Raw genomic sequence first — 20826 nt, forward strand, 5'->3', positions numbered from 1 at the left:
ATGTCTGAATATACCCTGCCACACCTATAGTGGCCAAACACAATACAGAAAAGGGGGTGGTGATGAACAGAGTGTCTGAATTAAGCAGACCACTCTTACCCAGTCCAAAGATCAGGGCTTGATCCATCACCGTTATTTATCTCACTGCACCATCCCAGCTCAGAACCTGGCTATATGCAAATCAGTCTGTCCCTGGCCTAGTTCATCATGGGAACAGGGCAGACTAAACTACCAAGCCAATTCTTCACCAGAAAGGAGACAAGCTACCGGGGACCGGTTTCTGGCATTTCAGCCGTCCATAGTTTCTGGCGTCAGTGACCTGGAGGCTCATGTGTGACATTTCTATGCTTACTAGCCTGGGTGCTTATGTGTGACGTTTCCATGCTTTCTGACCTGGGTGCTTATGTGTGACGTTTCCATCCTTTCTGACCTGGGTGCTTATGTGTGCTATTTCCATACTTTCTGGCCTCAGTGACCGGAAGGCTCATGTGTGACATTTCCATGCTTACTGGCCTTGGTGCTTATGTGTAATATTTCCATGCTTTCTGGCCTGGGTGCTTATGTGTGATATTTCCATAGTTTCTAGCCTCAGAGACCTGGAGGCTCATGTGTGACATTTACCTGCTTACTGGCCTGGGTGCTTTTGTGTGACGTTTCCATGCTTTCTGGCCTGGGTGCTTATGTGTGCTATTTCTATAGTTTTTGGCCTCAGTGGCCTGGAGGCTCATGTGTGACATTTCCATGCTAACTGGCCTGGGTGCTTATGTATGGCATTTCCATGCTTACTGGCCTGGGTGCTTATGTGTGATGTTTTTTTGCTTTCTGGCCTGGTGTGACCAGGCCTGGGTCAGTGCCTAGGTACTTATGTGTGACATTTCCACAGTTTCTGGCCTAGTGGCCTGTGTGCTCATGTGTGCATCACATGTCAGTGCTTAATGTGACAACGTGATTGACAATTTATTGAAAATACAAAAAAAAAATCAGAATGTTTTTTTTTATGCTGTGAAGTTATGACATTAAAACAGTTTTAAAAAAAAGCCTAAAACACAAAAGGTAATCTTTTACTATGCTTTACAAGTTAATACAATCTAATATGTAATGAAAAATGTGTTGAAAAGTGCTTTGTTTTGGCCTTTCTGTCTCCAAAATTTTCTTGGGGGTGCAACCCCCCAAACTCCCCCTAGTAGGTGTTGCTCACTGCGGTTGCGCGCTACACACCATGTGGGGGATGGTCTCACTTTTACTTTGGTCTCTCAGATTCACTACATGTGTCTATTTTTGTGCTCTCTGAAAGAATGTCTATGGGTACATATGACTGGGTGGGTAACCTGGTGCTCTTTAAGGTCATCATCTACTATTTACTGTGCTTTGAAAGTTGATACAATTGAATATGTAATTAAAAATGTGCTGTAAAATTCACCATTTTGGTCTGTCTTTTTCCAAATTTTTCTTTGGGAGAGATCACCCAAACCCCAAAGTAGTGGTCAGGCTCGCTCACTGCACTCGCTCACTATGCGCTGGCAGGGGGAAGGTCTTGCAAAATTTGCCTGGGCTGCTTTTAGTTCCCTGTCCGGCCCTGGGCACAGCTGTGACACATAACATTCTATGCAGAGGGTCATACACTGCATCCTCTCTGACTCGGATTCTCTAGTGAGTGTTGGACATAACAGCTGTGTAAAAGAGTATTTGTGCAGTACAGCAATTAGAATCAGACACGTTTCTGGTATCTGTTATAGTTCAGAATAGCTGTTAAATTATACACTTTAAATTAAAGGTGAAAGATGAAGCAACAATGCTTCGCCAAACTCGTTTTTCTTCGCAGAGCGGTAAAACAACACCAAATTATCATTTTTTATTCATGAAAATAAACAATGTGTCTTCACTGCTAATTTGATAACATTTGGTCTATTTTTTCACGCCAGACTTTTGTTATTTTTTCAGTTGCGTAGCAAGACCTGTGTTGATCCCTGCTTTTGCCACCCTGTAGGCCACAGGTAAGAGAGCAGGGGGTGTGCTTTCGATCCCTGCTATGGCGCCCCATGATGGCCACAGGTAAGAGCGGGAGGAATCACTGCCCCAAAACTCGTGTTGCCCAGGGTCGTCCACCACCCCTGCTATGCCACTGAATATTTTTGTTTGAATTCGCCCACCTCAGAGCTTAGCGTAGAAGTGTTAAATGAGAACAATTCAAATATTTAAAAAAATACCTGAGGAGTGTGAAAGAAAACTTTGTGATCCAAGTGCTGAGGTAACACAAAGCCTCATTTCTGAGGCAGTGAGAGGTGTCAGGGGTGAGGTAACCCAGGATCAATTCTTGAAGCAATGACGGCAACATAATTCTATTGCAAATGCTACTTGTCTTCATGAAATTCTGCAGCATTTTTTGGAAAACTGACTAAAGCTGAAAGCTGTAAATCCGATGCTAAGTTTGCCACCTCTCTCCACGTTGTAAAATTAACATGTTTCAAGTTCACGACTTTTGTATTTACAACCCAACATCATTCCTGATTGCAGTAATGTGAGGGCCGTCCGTCTGCGAAGCAGTATGTCAAACGATGTGAAAGAAGAAATGTAAATACAAAGAAGAGTTTAATTTATAACAACAGAGCTCCCTCTTGTGGCTGCAGATCATGTCATGCAATTACAAGTTAAATTGAATCCTAATATATCACTGACTGGTTGACGACGCAGGTAAAATGATTTACATACATATAGATTGTCTCTGTGTAGTGTGTGTGATGTGGGTGCTCTGACACCGTACACTGGTATGAGTGGTGCTGTAAATCAAATTTAATGCATCTGAGAAAGAGTGTGGTTAAGGAGACTTGAGGGAGACTGTTAAATGGTGGTAGTGAGGGAGTCGGAGGTGTAGGTGATCATTGGGAGCACCAACAAACATTGTTGCACAGGCACTAAAGCCGGCCCTGCTATCGAGGCCATTGGTATCTCCATTAGCCTTGTTTCAGCAGTAGTAGCTGCAACTCACCAAAGATCGGCAATGCAGGATTTAAACGCACACCTAACTAACAGCCCAATTCATCATTGTAAAGTTTTGCGAGTCTGAAATAGCGATTAATAAGGAATCGCTATTCCAGACTCGCAAAACGGGATTCATGTAGGAATCGCAATATTTTTTGCGATTCCTACAGGTTCCTTATTTACGATTAGCTAATTGCTAATCGCAAATAAGGAATGACTCCCCATTCATTCCTATGGGCCTAAAGGCCCATAGGCCCATAGGAATGAATGGGGAGTCACTCCTTATTTGCGATTAGCAATTAGCTAATCGCAAATGAGATTGCGATTTCAAGGGTGCAGGGGTGTCCAAAGGACACCCTGTAACACCCCTGAAATGTAAATTCACACAGATGTTACACACACACATGTCCAAAGGACATGTGTGTGTGTAACATGCAACTTAGAAAAATGCATTTAAATGCATTTTTCTAAGTTTTCGCTATTTACCACGAGGTTTGACTTCGTGGTAAATAGCGGTTCCAAATTGCGAATTAGCAATTTTTAAATGTTTCAAGAATAGCATTTAAGGAATCTCTAATAGAGATTCCTTAAATGCTATTCCTCGCAAATTTGCAAGTTCTTAAATAGCGAATTTTGCATTTGGGATGATGAATCCCAAATGCAATAATTGCCCTTGCAAAGGGCAGGATTCTCAGAATCTGGCCCTTTGCGAGCGCAATTTTGTTTCATGAATCGGGCTGTAAGTTTGCAAACTTCACAGTTTCTCTGCTGCATGCACAAGCACTTTTAACATATGGTACCTGCTCTGGAGCCACTGGAATTATCCAGCAATGGGGAAAAAAAAGGTGCCGCAGTGTTGACTAAATTATGCAACAAAAAAAGGCTGCAGCGTAATGCAATATATTTTCTTATTCTTTATTATTTAGACATTTTTACACATGTTAACTCTCTGTAAAGATTCTGAATCATTAGTATCAGTGTAACATACAAATGCAGCAGTGAGAAAGGTGATCAGCCAACCTTTGCAAAGGGCCGTCCACTTGAGGAAATATAAATTTTATGGTCAAGTTGTGTTCCCTAGCGCGTACCCCACCGACTCCATGTACCAGCCTAAAGTGCATGTAACTTCCCTCCTGTGTCCGCTATGAAGACGCAAATACATTTGCGTCCAACGTTAACATGTCCTCTTTCAGATCCACCTTGAATGGATTAAATAGTCCGTTCCTAAGTATGCTATGCCAACGTCTCTTTGTAGTGTACCTTACATGTTTTCCTGCTTTGCCAAAGTAGGCCCTGAATCTCTGCCATCGAGCCACTTTCCTGGCTTCTGACTCTGACAGCCTCAGCCCAGGCTGCTTCTGTACCCGTGAACTCTGACTTACTTCCAGCGCGGCCCCTCGCGCTCAGCTCAGCCTGCTGCCTGCCAAGACTGACTATAACCTTCGAGTTATCTGTTCCGCTCCTCGAAAATACATTCCTGCCTACTAGCTTCAGTAAACATCTTCAGCTGCAGGGCCAAAGGGCCGACCTGTCTCAGTGCAAGTAATTCATAGCCTCTGTTACCATGCTTCCATGGAAGGCCCTGTGCCCCCACGCTTCTCATGCAGACACTCAGGCGCTTATACACGCAACCACAGTTAGTATAGAATAGCTTCTGCCCCAGAGACCTTTCCGTCCAGATAATATGGTTCCTAAACATTAGATATCAGATATGATAAAAGTACAAGTTGATCTGACATGCCAGACTTCTGTCTCTTTCCGTCAGTTCTAATGTCAAGCCTCTGCACCCTCCAGCCTCACGTCATTCACACGTCATGCAGCTGCGCGCGCATCCAAGTTTCCGATTTCTGCTGACATTGCAACATTTCTGTTAGTGCCACCCTTTTGTGACACCTGCCTGTGACGTTTCTAGCACACACCTCCAGTTCACGCCTAGTCCACGCCTTCTGATTACGTACTAGTAACACGTGTATACTGTTATCTTGTCTTCTCTCAGCTGTTACGCCTCCTGCACTGTTTCCTATTACTCGAACTATGTATATAAGCTATGTATTGTTAATAAAGCATTGCTCTATCCCTTCTGACACCCTTGTGGTGGTCAGAATCCGATATCCTGGTCATGACCATTCCTTTTTAAGGAATAAAACTCCTAAGAACTCTAACACCACGGACTCTGTCTTTTTTCACCGATCTGAGTTATTATTGATTAAGTACTTACCTGCATAGAAATTAAGAGAGTAAATTAATTATTTACGTCATTTTGGCGCCCGAATAGGGACCCCTCCCCCACCTCACGCGCCGGATGGTGCATTGCAACCTGTGTCCCCTGCCATCAGTTAGATGGAGCCTACGCGTACCGGCAGGATTTCCTGCATCTCCCTCTGACCCACGGAGGTGACGAAGACTGCGATCAGTACCCAGACGAGGCGGTGAGGAGTGCGGAGGATCCCGACCAGAGCCTAGCCGAAAGAAGCAAGGTCCGAGGTGTCAAGAGGCCCACCAGGTTTCCGAAGTTTTTTCCCGAAGTTTTCCGAAGTTTTCCGAAGTATCGAGTCGAGTCCAGTCGAGTTTTCCGAGGCCTTCTGTTTCCGTGCTTCCCGGTGAGTACCATTGCTGGGACGTATCTAGACGGGTTTGGGTACACAAGTCCGGTCTGCACTGTTTTTAGGCAGTGTATCTGTACTGTTTAGCAGTATATCTAGTATTCCGAATTTCTGAATTTCTGCACTGTTACACCAGTGTATCTGTACTGTTTAGCAGTACATCCAGTATAGGGGGTAGTCTATGTCTCAAATGTCTTTTTCGTGTGATTAATGTTGTGGTATGAATGTGACCGTTTTTATGTGCATTATTGTGTTTCTTGTAAACTAGCTGTATCCAGTATTAAGTAGTAAGGATTGAGCATTCAGTATTAAGTAAGTAAAATGCCGTTTTTTAACAAGTTAAAACAGATAGGAACTAGGAAAGGGATACTGGAGGAAGAAATTCCTATCCCCCCTAGGGACACTCCAGGTAACTTTATGTATCACAAGCATGGCATAGATGCCATATTGTATCTAGATTTATGGGCCGACTATACGAAACATCTAGACGAAAGACACAGATGGCCCGCTACTGGAACATGGGATGCCGAGTGCATCATGAAGGTAGAAGAAGCATTATGGAAAAAGAAAGCTAGACAATCTCAGAAAGACGCCATAGAATTTTGGCGTAAGGAATCACATAAGCGTGCTGAGAAAGCACTCCGTAGAGAAGACAGACTTAAAGAATCAGAAAAAGCTCAAGAAAACGAATTAGTTACTGAGGGGATCCGAGTAAAAACCGAACAAATAGACCGTGCCCGAAACAATCTCGTAAATGGTATGTATCTCGCGGCCGAGGGTACACCTGAGGCCCTATCAGCAATACCGAAGAACTTACCGCCACCATTAGTTCCAACTAAAGTAATGCATAAGACTACTAAAGACATATTCCTAAATTCTTATCTAGAGGATGTAGCACCGGCTTACACCAATCTGCCTGTTCGTGCCTTGCCTACTGACAGGGACGGGGGTGGCACCCCACCCCCAGACCATGCTCCGCCGGTACCGCGGCAGACCTTCCCCGTTCCGCCACCCCTACCACTTCCCGCACCCAAATTTGATCTACCGAAATCACTTCTACCTGACCCTACTAAAGGACAAATTCAAGTCCAGGTACAGACACCGCGGAGAGAAAATGCCCAAGCTTCCGCCTCAGGGGGTGCGGCAAGGGGTTTTCAAACACCGCCGTTAACACACAGGTTACAGCTCGGGGATCTGAGGAGCCCTTTTGTGTCCAGGTCACCACGCCTTGACGCACTCAGAGAAAACATTTCAGTTTGCAGATATGATCCAGTACCCGGAAAAGACGATCTAATGATACTGGCATCACTACGATTAAGATCTGCTACTGATAGCTTGCTATGTTATGCAGGAATGAAGGACCGTCTAGACAGAATATATGAGTTTGTTCAGACAGGGAAAGACCCTGACAGTATTAAGGATGCCATGGAGAAACAGAAAGTTGACGTTCAAGCACATATACTACGATTTTTCATAAATTGTCTAATACGAGAATGAGACAGGCCTGGAACAGATCAGAGTGAATTAGATGCATTGAACAAGTGGGGTCAAAATATAGCTGACGGAAAGCATGACAAGGGGTCCTGCATAGCCAGTATGTACAAGAAAATTAGAAAATCAGTGATAGAGGTACACCAGAAAGAAAAAGAAAAAGCTTCCGAGGAGGAGGAAGAAGAACTTGAAGAACCAGAAAGGACTACAGACACGATAGCATATGTAGGTAAGGGAACTTACCTTAGGAAGGGCCCCCGTCCAGAAAGCAAGAGAGTTTTTCTCTCTGCTTTAACCAATCCGAATTCTTCTGAACATCAGTTCCAGGAAACTGATAAAAGGCTTCGAGACCGAATGGGGTACCACGTACTCAATTCTATGGATGAACAAGAACTAGCCCGGTCCGCCATACTATGGGCCGAAAATCCAGACATGTATAATGATGATACATTAGCGCAGACATTCCTGAACCTTTCCCCAGAAGAGCAGAAATTGGCAGGTGTATACATGATTCAGCACCTCCTCATCAAGTACAGAAACCATCATTCTGATCCAGATCCTTTACACGAAACATTAGAAGCACTGCTTATGGATAGATGGAGAGGTTTCAGTACCAAGTTAATACAAATAATTCTAGAACAACGACGTAAATATAACACTTTCGTAAGCTCTGAATATGTTCCCCCCCCGCCTCCAGAAAGAAAAATGTACCACATGCAATGTGGGAGTGGCATAGAAAGTCAGAACCCCTTACGAGAAGTACACCCAGTTATGGGTACAGATCATATCCTGAAACGTGTATATGTACACACGCCACTGACTAAGTTGGAACTATTAGAAATGAAGAAACTAGTCCCGTGTCATGATAAAGACCCGGCAGGTTTTCATAGAGAGCTTAAAGACATGTTACTTATGGGGGATTACACGTATGATGATATCATGAAAATGTTGAAGGTACTGTTGCCCACGGGCATCTTCGAGAAATTAAAGGAGAAAGAATGGGAGGTGGGGGATACAAAGATTGCATGGGCAGAAATAGAAGACGAAGAAAGGAAACGAGTCCCAGGGGTAGGCCTTGGGGATAAGACTAAAGCATTACCCGGTTTGATAGTACAGGTCCTGCCAAGATTATTGACAACTAGAAAGGAAGATTGGGATGCCATCTCGTCCTGTAAACAGAAACATGATGAAGATACTAGTGACTTCTATTCAAGATTCGAGAAATGTTTCATTATTAATAGTGGCCTCAAACCAAGTAGCGAGTCATACCCGCATCTTTTTGTATCAAAGTTAGTTGAGAATTCCCTACCATTAGTTAAAAATCGTGTATACAAGGTTGAGAGTACATGGCAAGCAAATACGCCATCCCAGATGTTACAGATGCTCCAATATCATCAGAACAGAATTAGAGAAGAACAAGATCAGGAACAGAAACGTATGAAAGACACAAAGATGAAAATGTTAGTAGCCCAGACGGTCCCAGCCGACGGTCAGAGGAAGGGTGGGACCCAGACAAGTCACAATACAGCTCCCGTTAAAGGGACATGTAATTATTGCAAGCAGCCAGGTCACTACGTACATGAATGTCCCGTCCTGAAACATAACATAGCAACAGGTAAAACTAAAGAAAGACCGCATCCACCTAGACAGGACCATGGGCATCAACAGACCTCACAGAACGAACAGCCTATGCAGAACACACAGTCTATGCATACTCCATCACACACAACACAGACAGTAGCGGTACCACAGCCACAGCCCATTGCCGCGACTCAGCAGGTTTCACAACAGATGTACCAGTATGCCCAGTCTGCATATCCAGATTACCCCCGATATACATGAAACAGCCTAGAGAGGGAAGGTGGCTTGCCTCTTATTGAAATTCCTGTAGATCAAGAAGGTCCTTATGTACACAGTCACGTATTGGGAAAAGATAGAAAGTTTTTAATTGACACAGGGGCAAGTCGCACCACAATCAGCCATGATGAAGTCCCAGGGGCACCCCTCTCAGGCTCACAGAATGTTTCCCTTGGTTTTTCAGGACAGCCCATTGTAAATGAGGTATCGCAACCCGTTCCCCTGGCTGTGGGTCCATTATCACGCATTACAGACTTGTTACTTACGAAATCATGTCCAGAAAATCTGTTAGGAATCAAAACACTGAAGGCTCTAGGAGCTATAATATGCTGTTCCCCGGAGGGAGTTAGACTCTTTCTGCGGGATTTCAAAGGTCATTATGTTTTGCGAGAATTTGATGTCAGATTGAAAAATGTGCCCGATTACTTGTGGGCAAAAGGCCCAACAGATGTAGGTTGCATGCATATCACTCCATACCGTGTTACACTCAAGGCAGGTGTTGTTTTACCCAGAATCAGACAATACAAGTTACCACCCGATGCTGTAGTGGCTTTACTGAAAATCATTGAAGAGCTCATTGCCCAAGGAGTGGTCGTAGAGACCGACTCCAATGTCTGTAATTCACCAATCATTCCGATTCTTAAACGTACTGACCCCAATGCACCGCCAGTATATCGGCTGGTGATTGATCTTCGAGAATTGAATAAATGCATTGTACCACAATACCCTGTGGTCCCCGATATCTCTTCCTTATTGACTGCTATTGATTCTGAAGCGACGTTCTTTACTGTAATTGATCTCAAGAACGCCTTCTTTAGTGTACCTATTGACCCCGACAGCCAATATCTATTCGGATTCAGTTTAAATGGACGAAGTTTCAAATTTTCCCGCGCACCTCAAGGATTCACAGAAAGCCCCAGCATCTACAGTCAAGCACTGAAAAGACAACTAGATTGTATTCAAATGCCAGTTAACACCGCTTTACTGCAATACGTCGATGATCTGCTGATCACCGCACGAAGTGAGCCCGAATGCGAACAAGCATCACTGTCAGTTTTACATTTTCTGGCTGACAAGGGACACAAGGTGTCCCCTTCGAAGCTACAATTCTGTGTTCAGCAAGTTGTGTACCTGGGTCACTTGCTGTCCAAAGTGGGGAGACAGCTCACTCCCGATCACATTCAGTTAATTGTAAATATGCCGCGACCCCAGACACAAAAAGAAGTGCGGGCCTTTATAGGCCTCACCTCGTACTGCAGACAATGGATTCCTCAATACGCATTTCTGGCTAAACCACTCATTCAGTTAACAACACAGGAGGCAGCGACTTCGACTGTCCTCCCTTGGACTCAGGAACACACACAAGCTTTTGAAGAATTAAAGAAAGCGTTATGCCAAGCACCAGTTTTAGCGACACCATGTTACAGCAAACCGTTTACACTTTTTGTTACAGAACGTGATGGTACAGCGTTGTCTGTCCTCACTCAAGATCAAGCAGGTTCACATAAGCCTTGCGCTTATTTTTCAAGTACATTAGACTCAGTAGCCCAGGCACTCCCTGCGTGCTTGAAGTCAGTAGCAGCAACAGCGTTAGCAATAAGTCAGAGCGATTCGATTGTTTTAGGCCATCAGCTAACAGTACAAGTTCCACATTCTGTAGAGGTTCTGTTAAACAGAACCCAGACTCAACACTTGACCATAGCCCGACTGACAGGTTACGAATTAACGCTATTCCAGCCACACATAGAAATCAGACGCTGCAGCATACTGAACCCCGCGACATTGTTACCCTCAATTATGACAGATCCAGCCCCGCATGATTGTATAGAAATCATAAATGCAGTGACAAAGCCTAGACGAGATCTAACAGATGTCCCATTGACAAATCCAGACCTGACACTTTACGTGGACGGTTCATGCCTGAGAACAAATACAGGAGAATTAGTGGCCGCGTATGCAGTGACCACTGAAACTGAAGTTAAAGAAACACACCGTATTGACACACTGTCCGCTCAAGCGGCAGAGCTTATTGCTCTGACCCGAGCCTGTATACTAGCCAAGAACAGAAATGTTAACATATACACTGATTCCCGTTATGCGTTCGGAGTCGTACACGACTTCGGCATGTTATGGCAAGAACGGGGCCAGGGAAGATTTACCCAATTTTTACCAATCGAATCTCGACAACAGAAAAAAATAGGAATCTTAAAGAAGAATCTTTAGACTCATTTACCATTGAGTCCAATTTATCAAACATGGCAGTGGACCTAAACAAATAAATCACAACACATCCGCTCCCGATTATAAATGCTTCAAGTGATAAAGATAAACAAGGTAGGAACACATCAACAAATCTAAAAAAACTAAAAGTCCTCAAAGGGGCGCAAAAGATAGGCTCGGAGAAGGAGAAACTAGAGCAAAAACAATTGAGCAACAACTTATCAGAAGTGTATTAAACTCACAGGCCCAGATAGAACCAGCACCCCAAAGCAGCAGAGACTAAAACCAAGAAAAAGGGTACAAGATATAAGCGTAAAGAAAATTGATGAAAAGAGTTGAAGAAAGATCAGCGGCAATCTCTCTGGACAAAACCAAAAACGAGGATTACACTAGCCAAACCCCAATAACAGTTACTAGAAATATGAAGGGTTGCACCTGCAAGTTTTCTTTGCCAGATCAACCAAAAGAGACCCAAATGAATAACAAGTTACAAAACAATTCAATTCCTCTAATAGTCACTATATTTTATAAAGGCCGCACATGTAGGTTTCCATCAATAGAACAAACAACAGAACGCCATGGACAACAATACGAAAAAAACCTTGGAATAGGGAAACAGGAATAAAGGAATCAATCCTCAAGGCCTTACCACAAGAAAGTGCTTGAGATGAACATGTAGGCCAAGAAGCCCAAATAAGCCACCAATCACTTAACAAACGTCAGCAGGTTAAAGAGGACAGCACAAATCCCCTAACGAACAAAACAGAGACTCCCCTAAAATTAATATTTGTGCCAGAATATTGCACAAAATGAAGACAAGATACTCTGAATCGAGGGGATTTGCTATTGTTATTTAACGAAATACCAGAATTAGAGGGGATAACATCACGTGACCTATTAGCGGTAGAATTTTGACCAACAGCCTGCCCCATGGATATAGAAGAGACCTTGACAATCTGTAATTCCAATGATCTAGTAGACAGGATCTACTCAACAAAGGAAACATTTGAAGCCTGGGGAATCACTCTAAGACTCCATAAGCGATTGAAATATCCTTACCCCCTCTTACAAAATTTGGCACCATTAAAAACGGGTCAGTCGCCCGGGAAAGGCCAAAAACATTGTCTACGCTGCACTAGAAATTAATCGCAAATGATGGAAAATAATTCAACACAGTAAAATGAAACATCAAGCCTTGACCCACAGTTAAACACTAGTCAAGATTGGTCCTGGGTTCCAATGGTTCTGAGTAAAAATTGTACCTAATGAAAACCCAAGGAGTGACCTCGATAATATAATGAAGGAGAACCAAGACAGAAATAAACGGAATGCAGTAAAGAATACAATAAGGCCCAACCAAGGGTCAGTAGAAGAATATCTGGAATCAATAAATATTTGCTCTTGGAACATCCATGGATTTGGAGTAATGGGTCAGGATCATGAAACCTTGTCGTTTATACAAAATCAAGATCTAATATTGCTCCAAGAGACATGGAATATGAAACCGGTTTCAATCCCGGGTTACACAGGACAATACATTCTGGCAGAAAATTTCTCGAAGTTTGGGCATCCAAGGGGAGGTTTATCCATTTTCGCAACAGTAAAATATGACTGGTCCATAGAAGAACTAGATGCGGGAGAAAACTGGCTGTAAGTGTTAAAATTGACTGGCAAACATCATACCAATAAGCTAAATTGGCAATTATTAATAGTAAACGTATACATTCATCCAGAGATAAAGCAACAGAAGGCGAAATTTCTAACACTGGTAAACTTGATTAAGTTGTACAAAAGACCCATGAGCACAGTAATCTGATAATTTCTGGAGATTTTAATAGTACTTTCATAAACTGCAACCAGTCCAGAAGTAAGAGGATGGATACCCTGAGAATCAAATCAACAATCCAAGAGCTGGAAGCTCTAGGTTTAATCACCTTGAACGGTAATGTAGCTGGAGATAGACCTGCGGCCACCACGTTTCTGAGTGGAAAGAGTCAATCAATTATAGACTTTACCATCATCAGTAACAATCTCTTTCCTAAAATAAATTGCTTTCAAATCTGCCCACATCCAGAAAGCGATCATTTTCCACAGATAATGAAAAATGAACATCATTCTAACCCAAACACAAATATTAAAGTCTCTTGTACAATATCTAGAAAAATATAATCTGAGGAAACTGAAGTGGCGAGGACAAGACACAAACATAATAATGGACACAATCCAGGATTACGTGAAGACGCAAGGGCCACATAAAGAAATACCGTTAAAAAATTGGGAACTTTTGGGGCAGTTTCTTATTCAAGAATTTCCAACAATTCCAGGATGACAAAAGAAGACAGAAACTAGGAAGAAGCCATGGTTTAAAAGCCAACTACGAGATCTTAAAAGGAGCATTGCCAGAGAGGTACGCCTTCGCGCAACAGCAGCAAAAACGGGAAAAAAAGCTGACAATGGCAAACTCAAGGTAATGTGGAAACAGCATAAAAAATGTAAGGAAGGTAAAAAGAGAGTACAAAGAATTCATCTGGAATAAATTACTATGGGCAAGCAAACTGCCAACAAGCAAGGAATTCTGGGGAATAATTAATAATCTGACTGAGAGCTCAGGATCCCAACAAGACAACGGAATAGGAGAAGATACGTGGATTAAATATATTCAAAATATGTATAATAAATTGGACCATAACCATGTTAATGCAGCCACAGTCCTGAAAGAACCCGGAGGAGAATGTCTTAGTCCCCAACCACATGAAGGCCACTCTCAACAAATGCTAGAGAGCAGCAGTAATGTACTAGAAAACCTTTTCAATACCAAACAATTGAAAGAAATAATAACAAAATTAAGGATGGAGGGGGCAGCAGGACCATATGGGCTTCCAAATGCTCTTTTTAAGAACATACCTGAGTTTTAGGAAAATTATTTCACACCCCTTTTCAACTACATTTATAATCAGAAGACCGTACCAAATTCATGGAGAGGGAACATAATTCACCCAATATCTAAATATTGCATTAATAGCAAGCCAGAAAATTATAGATTGATATCATTGATCGATGTAGAAGCCAAATTATACGCATCTTGTCTACTAATTCCCCTACAAGAATGGATGAATGAAAAGAATATAATCCCAAGGTTTCAAACAGGTTTCAGGTCAGGAATGGGAACAACTACAAATTTGACAACTTTGGCTCTTTTGAGCGAGAAAGCACTAAAAAGGAAGACACAATTATTTGCATGCTTCATCGACCTGAAAGCCGAGTTCGATAGAGTAACTAGAACTCGACTTTGGAATAACTAACAAATCTTGGGGCTACCGATCAACCTATTGGACGCAATGATTGCCCTCTACACAGAAACTTGGGCCAGAGTGAAACTAGGTGATGGAAGTAGAGTATCCGCAAGAATAAACACTCAGCGAGGCTTAAAACAAGGCTGCGTCCTAGCACCGAGTTTGTTCAGTTTGTTCTTAGCAGACATAATCGAGCATATCCAATCAGCAAAGAGCCATCCGCCAATGTTGGCCAAAGAGCCTATACCATTTTTACAATATGTGGATGACATCGTAGTGCTAAATCAGAGCCAGATTGGGCTGCAAAGAGCAATGAACAGCTTAGTACTTTACCTGGACCAGGAAAATCTAGAGTTAAATAAAAAGAAAAGGAAGGTGGTGCGCCTAGTTGACCCCATGAAAAACAAGTTTATATGGTATGTTAAGGGAGATCAATTGGAAGAGCAAACCTCCTATAAATATCTAGGTATAAAACTGGGGTGTGGCAACTCACACAAGGACCACAAACAGGATCTAAATGCTAAAGCCCAATCATTAAATTTTGCTTTTCGACTGCTGAATAAAAAATTGAGTTGTCCGGCTTATACCCACCTCCTAAATGTAATTGCAGCACAACTTTTACCTACTCTGTCTTATGGTTTAGAAACATGGCATAGGAAGGAGGCAGAGTTATTGAACGAGTGCCAGACCAAGATATATAAAGCCGTTTTTAATCTTCCTAAGTCAGCATCTGCCGCACAGGTATGGCTAGAATTTGGCCTTCAATATCAGAACTTCCGGAGCATGAATTCTTTTGCGCAGCTCTGCCGCAAATTGCGATCATTAGAGACGGGCACACTGAACAACCTATGCTGGGAAGAGATAAAAGCACAAATGGTGCAAGAAGTACCTACATCTTGGGGAGCGTATTTGAGGAAATCATTGGTGGAGCTAGAGACCCAAGTAGTATGGGAGAGCATGGCAGAAAAGTCAACATTTAACAAAGTTAGTAATATGTCCACCAAGAAGAAATCGTTCCTGGAAGACAAAAACATTTTGTGCAAACGACGCCATGGATGGACAGTAATACATTCCTATACTCATATAAACCCCAAGCTTACCTAGCAGCCCATTTTAGCTAAGAAATAAAAAAGAGCTTTATTTACTATAGGCTGGGAAACCATGACTCGAAGGACTTAATGCCATCCTAGAAACGTAACCATCAAGTTGAGAACTGTCGCCTATGTGGTTATTCAGACGAAAAACTAATGCATCTGTTGTGTGTGTGCCCAGCTGTAAAGGAACTAAGGAAATCCTCTTTAAAACTGTTTTTTAACGAACTAAATATTCACATATGTAGACAAGCTGTGATTAGATGGATGGAGGGCTCATCAATCATTCTATCTTGTCGAGGTGTAAAATATTTTGCCCAAATCAGGAAACTACTCGGACAAGCAGAGCAAGCAAATAAGAACGCTGGTTGAGAAAATAATAATGATAATAATATATATTATATATATATATATATATATATTCACAGAAAAAAACATAGGTTATAGTGGATATATAGTTAGGAATTTGCATTTACAAAACCTTGAAAATTCAATGAAAAAACCATTGGTTTTAGGCCATATATAGTTAGGGATTTGCATTTACAAAACCTTATTTTACTCGCATAAAACCATTGAAATTCCATATATAGTTATAAGCGCTAACTATATATCGCGCACCCGCAATCCACTGCTGATGATGTCACATATTACATCATTCATGACATGGTTAGTGACATCACTGATGACATCACTGATGACATCTCAAATGACATCACTGATGACATCACTGATTACAACATCCAGTGACTGTATGTTTCTGTAAAGTTAAAATATGTTTTACATATTGAAGAATGAGTGGATATATAAGTGTCTGGATGAAGGATTTACTAGGTGTATGACTGACTGATTGAGTGAGTGATTAAATGTGTCTCACTGAGTGCATGGGTTAGTGAGTAAACTGTTTTAATTTGTGCATCATTATATCTGTTGTTCTACAAACTGCTGCATATGTTGATCAGTAGCTATATGAGTAACTGTATGGGTTATTGATTGGTTGTCCAAGTATTTGTATGGGAAACTGAGTGTGTGTGTATGGGTGGCTGGGAGGTGTGTGACTCTGTACATAGATGTGTGAGTACTTGATTCACTATATGTATAGATTCAAAAGTGCATGTGCAAACAGCTGTATGGGCGGTTGACTGTGCATGAGTGTATTAGTGAGTGAATGGATATCTCAGTGCTACATGTCAAATTAAGTACATATGTAAAACACAGTACATGTGAGAGTTGACATCTATAAATAACTGTGCATAAGAGCCAGTGAATGTGTGAGTGGCTGTATGGATCATTGTGAACATGTATCAGAGATTGTATAAGAGAGTAAAGTAAATATGTGTTAGTATATGTTTGAATAAGTAAGGTGTGTATAACTGTATAGTTGAGAAAATGGAGGTGTGATTGATTTTTGGCATAACTGACTAGGTGTGTGAGTAACTCCATGGATGAGTGACAGTCTGTGACTGTCTGTTTACACTGATTGTATCTAAGGTTATATTAGAGTCTGAAGAGGTTCATGGTATTATCACATGAATGATATCATCAGTGATGTTATCAGTCATGTCAAATGAGATGTTTTCAGTGATGTCATCAGTGATGTCATTTGAGATGTCATCAGTGATGTCATCAGTGATGTCACTAACCATGTCATGAATGATGTAATATGTGACATCATCAGCAGTGGATTGCGGGTGCGCGATATATAGTTAGCGCTTATAACTATATATGGAATTTCAATGGTTTTATGCGAGTAAAATAAGGTTTTGTAAATGCAAATCCCTAACTATATATGGCCTAAAACCAATGGTTTTTTCATTGAATTTTCAAGGTTTTGTAAATGCAAATTCCTAACTATATATCCACTATAACCTATGGTTTTTTCTGTGAATTTCATTGGTTTTTTAATAGCAAATATGAAAAGCTTTAAAATGTCAAGTACGTGATAGATAAAAACATTTTCGTATTTATGCACGCTGATGTGCTTTGAACGCTGCCCCCCTCCCCTCTTTTCTCTTAGTAGTACTCTCTCTTTGCAGATAGTGAAGAGTAGTTAACGCAGGCCTTTACCCCCGTTGTAATCCGTCCTGCCTGCTTGTCTCTCCATTTGATTGATTATTATCCAAGCATTTACTGTTTTACAATTGATTCTCTTTGGTTCATTCTCTATTTACAAACAAGCACAAAGTCGCAATACTCTGTTTAGTTTTTGCAGATCGTGAAAAATCGTGTAAAAAAATAAAAGTAATCGAGCAAAATCAGTAGGCCACTAATTGGATCTCTTTTTGACCTCGCTAAAATAGAAATATTATAAACAACCCTTCATGAGAAATACGAAAATAGTGAGATGAACTGAGCTCCACACCATGAGGGCTGCAAGACAGCTCGGCTCCGTCACCCACCCCGCCCAAAATAACGACAAACCCTATGCAAATATTAAAAATATAGACAACACACCAGCAAAGAAACAGGGTAAAACATTTTATTAAATAACTATTTACATAACGTTGGTTTATAAGATGATGTCAGTAGTGGACCGATGTGTGAATAGGTCGGAAGCAGCACAAGGCGCCAAGATCCGGATGGAAAGTCCTGGATGTTGGGTGCCATAGTTCAGAGTTCTGAGTTTGAGCCTTTTTCAATGCCTGTGCTTTGTTGTTTCCCCTCCATCAAAAACAAAAAAAAAATATAAAACTGTGCAAAAATACAAAAAAATCAAAAAATGTTTACAAAAGCAGTGCTTGTAAGACTGTCTGAAGCTTATTTCCACCTACTGCAGCTTCACTATTCTCAAAGTAAGTGAGGGTCGTTTGTGGACCTGACTGCATTTGAAAACAATGTTATATGGTACCTCCCTAAACCGCTTGACGGAGGTCCCCGAGGGGCGGTGTGATGGCACGGACTCGGAGAAGACGCTTGGCTCCGACCCCCTCCCCAAGTCTTATAGCACTGGTGTAGCCTGAGATCGCCCCCGACATAGGCGGCCGGCTCCCGGGGTCCGGCGGAACTTTTTGCCTTTTGATGACTCTTCTATTCTGGACTTTGTCCCACAATCCGTTTGACCTGAAGACACGCTGTAGTGGGGCGCCCCTTTACCGTTTTAGTTGCCATTCCGCCCGCTTTTGCTACACTGTGCCTCTTCCGCCATTCAGCTGTTTACCGCCCGCTCTTGCGACTACAGCGTCTCGCTCACCATGTAGTTAAGTTGTTCCCGCTGTTGCGGTGCAGCGATAGGCGGCTGCCACAGGACTCTCAAAATGGCGGCCGGCTCTTCAGATTTGGGCCTGGTCCACTAAAATGGCCCTGGGACACCTTGGAACTCGGACGCTTGTCTGCTAGGGCTTGGGTCCCATTCTCGAAAGCGTCCCCTCAGCCGTGAAGATTCTACAAAAGTCTTGGGGGCCCCCGACTCCCGCAGGCTTCCGGTGGGGAGCGGCTGCCATGTCTGCTCGTGGAATGGCCACGACGGAGCTACGAGATGGTAGTGCTCTCATGCTGACGCCAGCTTTAGTCTGAAACATCCAGAAACACTGTAGACTACCAATTCGATCAGTTCCGGTAGCGCCCCAACATGACCCGGAAGAGAAGAACTTGCCCTCCCCTCTTTGACTGATGGTTCTTGTTGCCTGTCCCCTCTGTTGTCATTTAACAGAACTTTTTGGACTGCTGAAAGGGGTTGTGTTCCGAACGCTGGTTGGTGGAGACATTTTGACTATATTCTTGACCTACGTTGTCGCGTAATGCGTTATATGACACGCCGCGTTAGCGCACCCGGAAGAGATCCGGGGCGCGGCGCGCAGCGCGTAACGTAAGCATAACAGGTCATGTGACTTGTTAATAAAACTTTTCATTGGTTCATTTTACTTTTGTTATTTTAATGATGAAAAGCTTGGTCATATGACCTAAAAATTACGCTTTTTATTGTTTTCGAACATTATTTTTTTTAAAACATATATGTTATAATATTCCAGGCTAATGTACTTTCCCGGAAAATTTACAACTGTCCTGCAAGTAAAATATATTCCTTTTTCGAGAAAAAGGGCGTTTCTTCGTTCCATGACGGAGCCGTTGAGTAAAAGAGACTCGGCCTGCTGTCTTAGTCGCCGATACGCCTGATTATCAGATTCTTATCGATCACTTTATGTTGCAGGAGTGGAAAACACAACTGCCCTTGACCATTTATCTTTACTACGTTCCTACATATTATACCTTTTATCCGTCATGTAATTGGACTGCTTTATTTCACTTGCCTTTTACTGATTCGAAAACAGTGACTAAAAGTAAAAACTTTACCAATGTAAATACTACTACCGTGTTTTGTTTTAAAAACCTTTATTGTGAAAATGTCAGTATACAAATACGGGCCTATAACCACCTGGGCCGGCCACGGAGCAAACTGAAATCGTATATGATGAGGAGACATTTACACTGTAGAGGAACGTAACGAGCGGGCCATTAGGTTGCAAGAACTAAGGTGTCTAACAGTTGCAGAATCGGTGGACGTACATTTTGTAATTAAAATAAGACAGGGCCACTTACAATAAAATTTTCTAGATATACATTTGCGGGCAAGGAGTTACGAGTCCCATTTATACCGGCGCCATTTTGGGCGAGGCCGGGCAGGTCCAAGATATAGTCAAAATGTCTCCACCAACAATCGGCCAGACCAGAACCCCTTTCGGCCCTTTATGCTACAAGATGGTGTCTTCCATTCAGAAAATATTGTTAGCAGCATTTTGAAAGGAAAAATAAACAGCCGTTCTCCTAGTGAGTCTCACATTGTTACATTTAGGAAGAATGTTGAAGAGTAATATGTGGAAAATCTGAAGCCATTTTTCTACAAACTCTCAATCAGCCTAAGTCATGGGCGATCTTTGTCCACACCAGGGCAATAGTGAAGCTGCAGCAGGTGCAAAAGAGCTTCAGACAGTCTTACAAGCACTGCTTATCTAAACATTTTTTTGTATTTTTGCACAGTTTTATATTTTTTTTTTGTTTTTGATGGAGGGGAAACAACAAAAAACAGGCATTGAAAAAAGCTCAACAGTGCAGGGCGCCTTGTGCTGGTTCCGACCTATTCACACATCGGTCCACTACTGACATCACCTCATAAGCCAACGGGGCACCCCACACTGACTTTCGGCGCAGCATTGTAGGATGGCCACACCAGTGCAGCAACTTGCTGGACACCACCTCGGTGCCATCCGGATCTCGGAGCGTTCGAGTCACTGTACCGCAAGAGTGACCGGAACTCAGCTGGACACGCCGTCTTTCGGCGCAGCATTGTAGGATGGCCAC

This window comes from Lissotriton vulgaris, chromosome 2_1, assembly GCF_964263255.1.
Source record: "Lissotriton vulgaris chromosome 2_1, aLisVul1.2, whole genome shotgun sequence".
In the NCBI taxonomy this organism is placed as follows: domain Eukaryota; kingdom Metazoa; phylum Chordata; class Amphibia; order Caudata; family Salamandridae; genus Lissotriton; species Lissotriton vulgaris.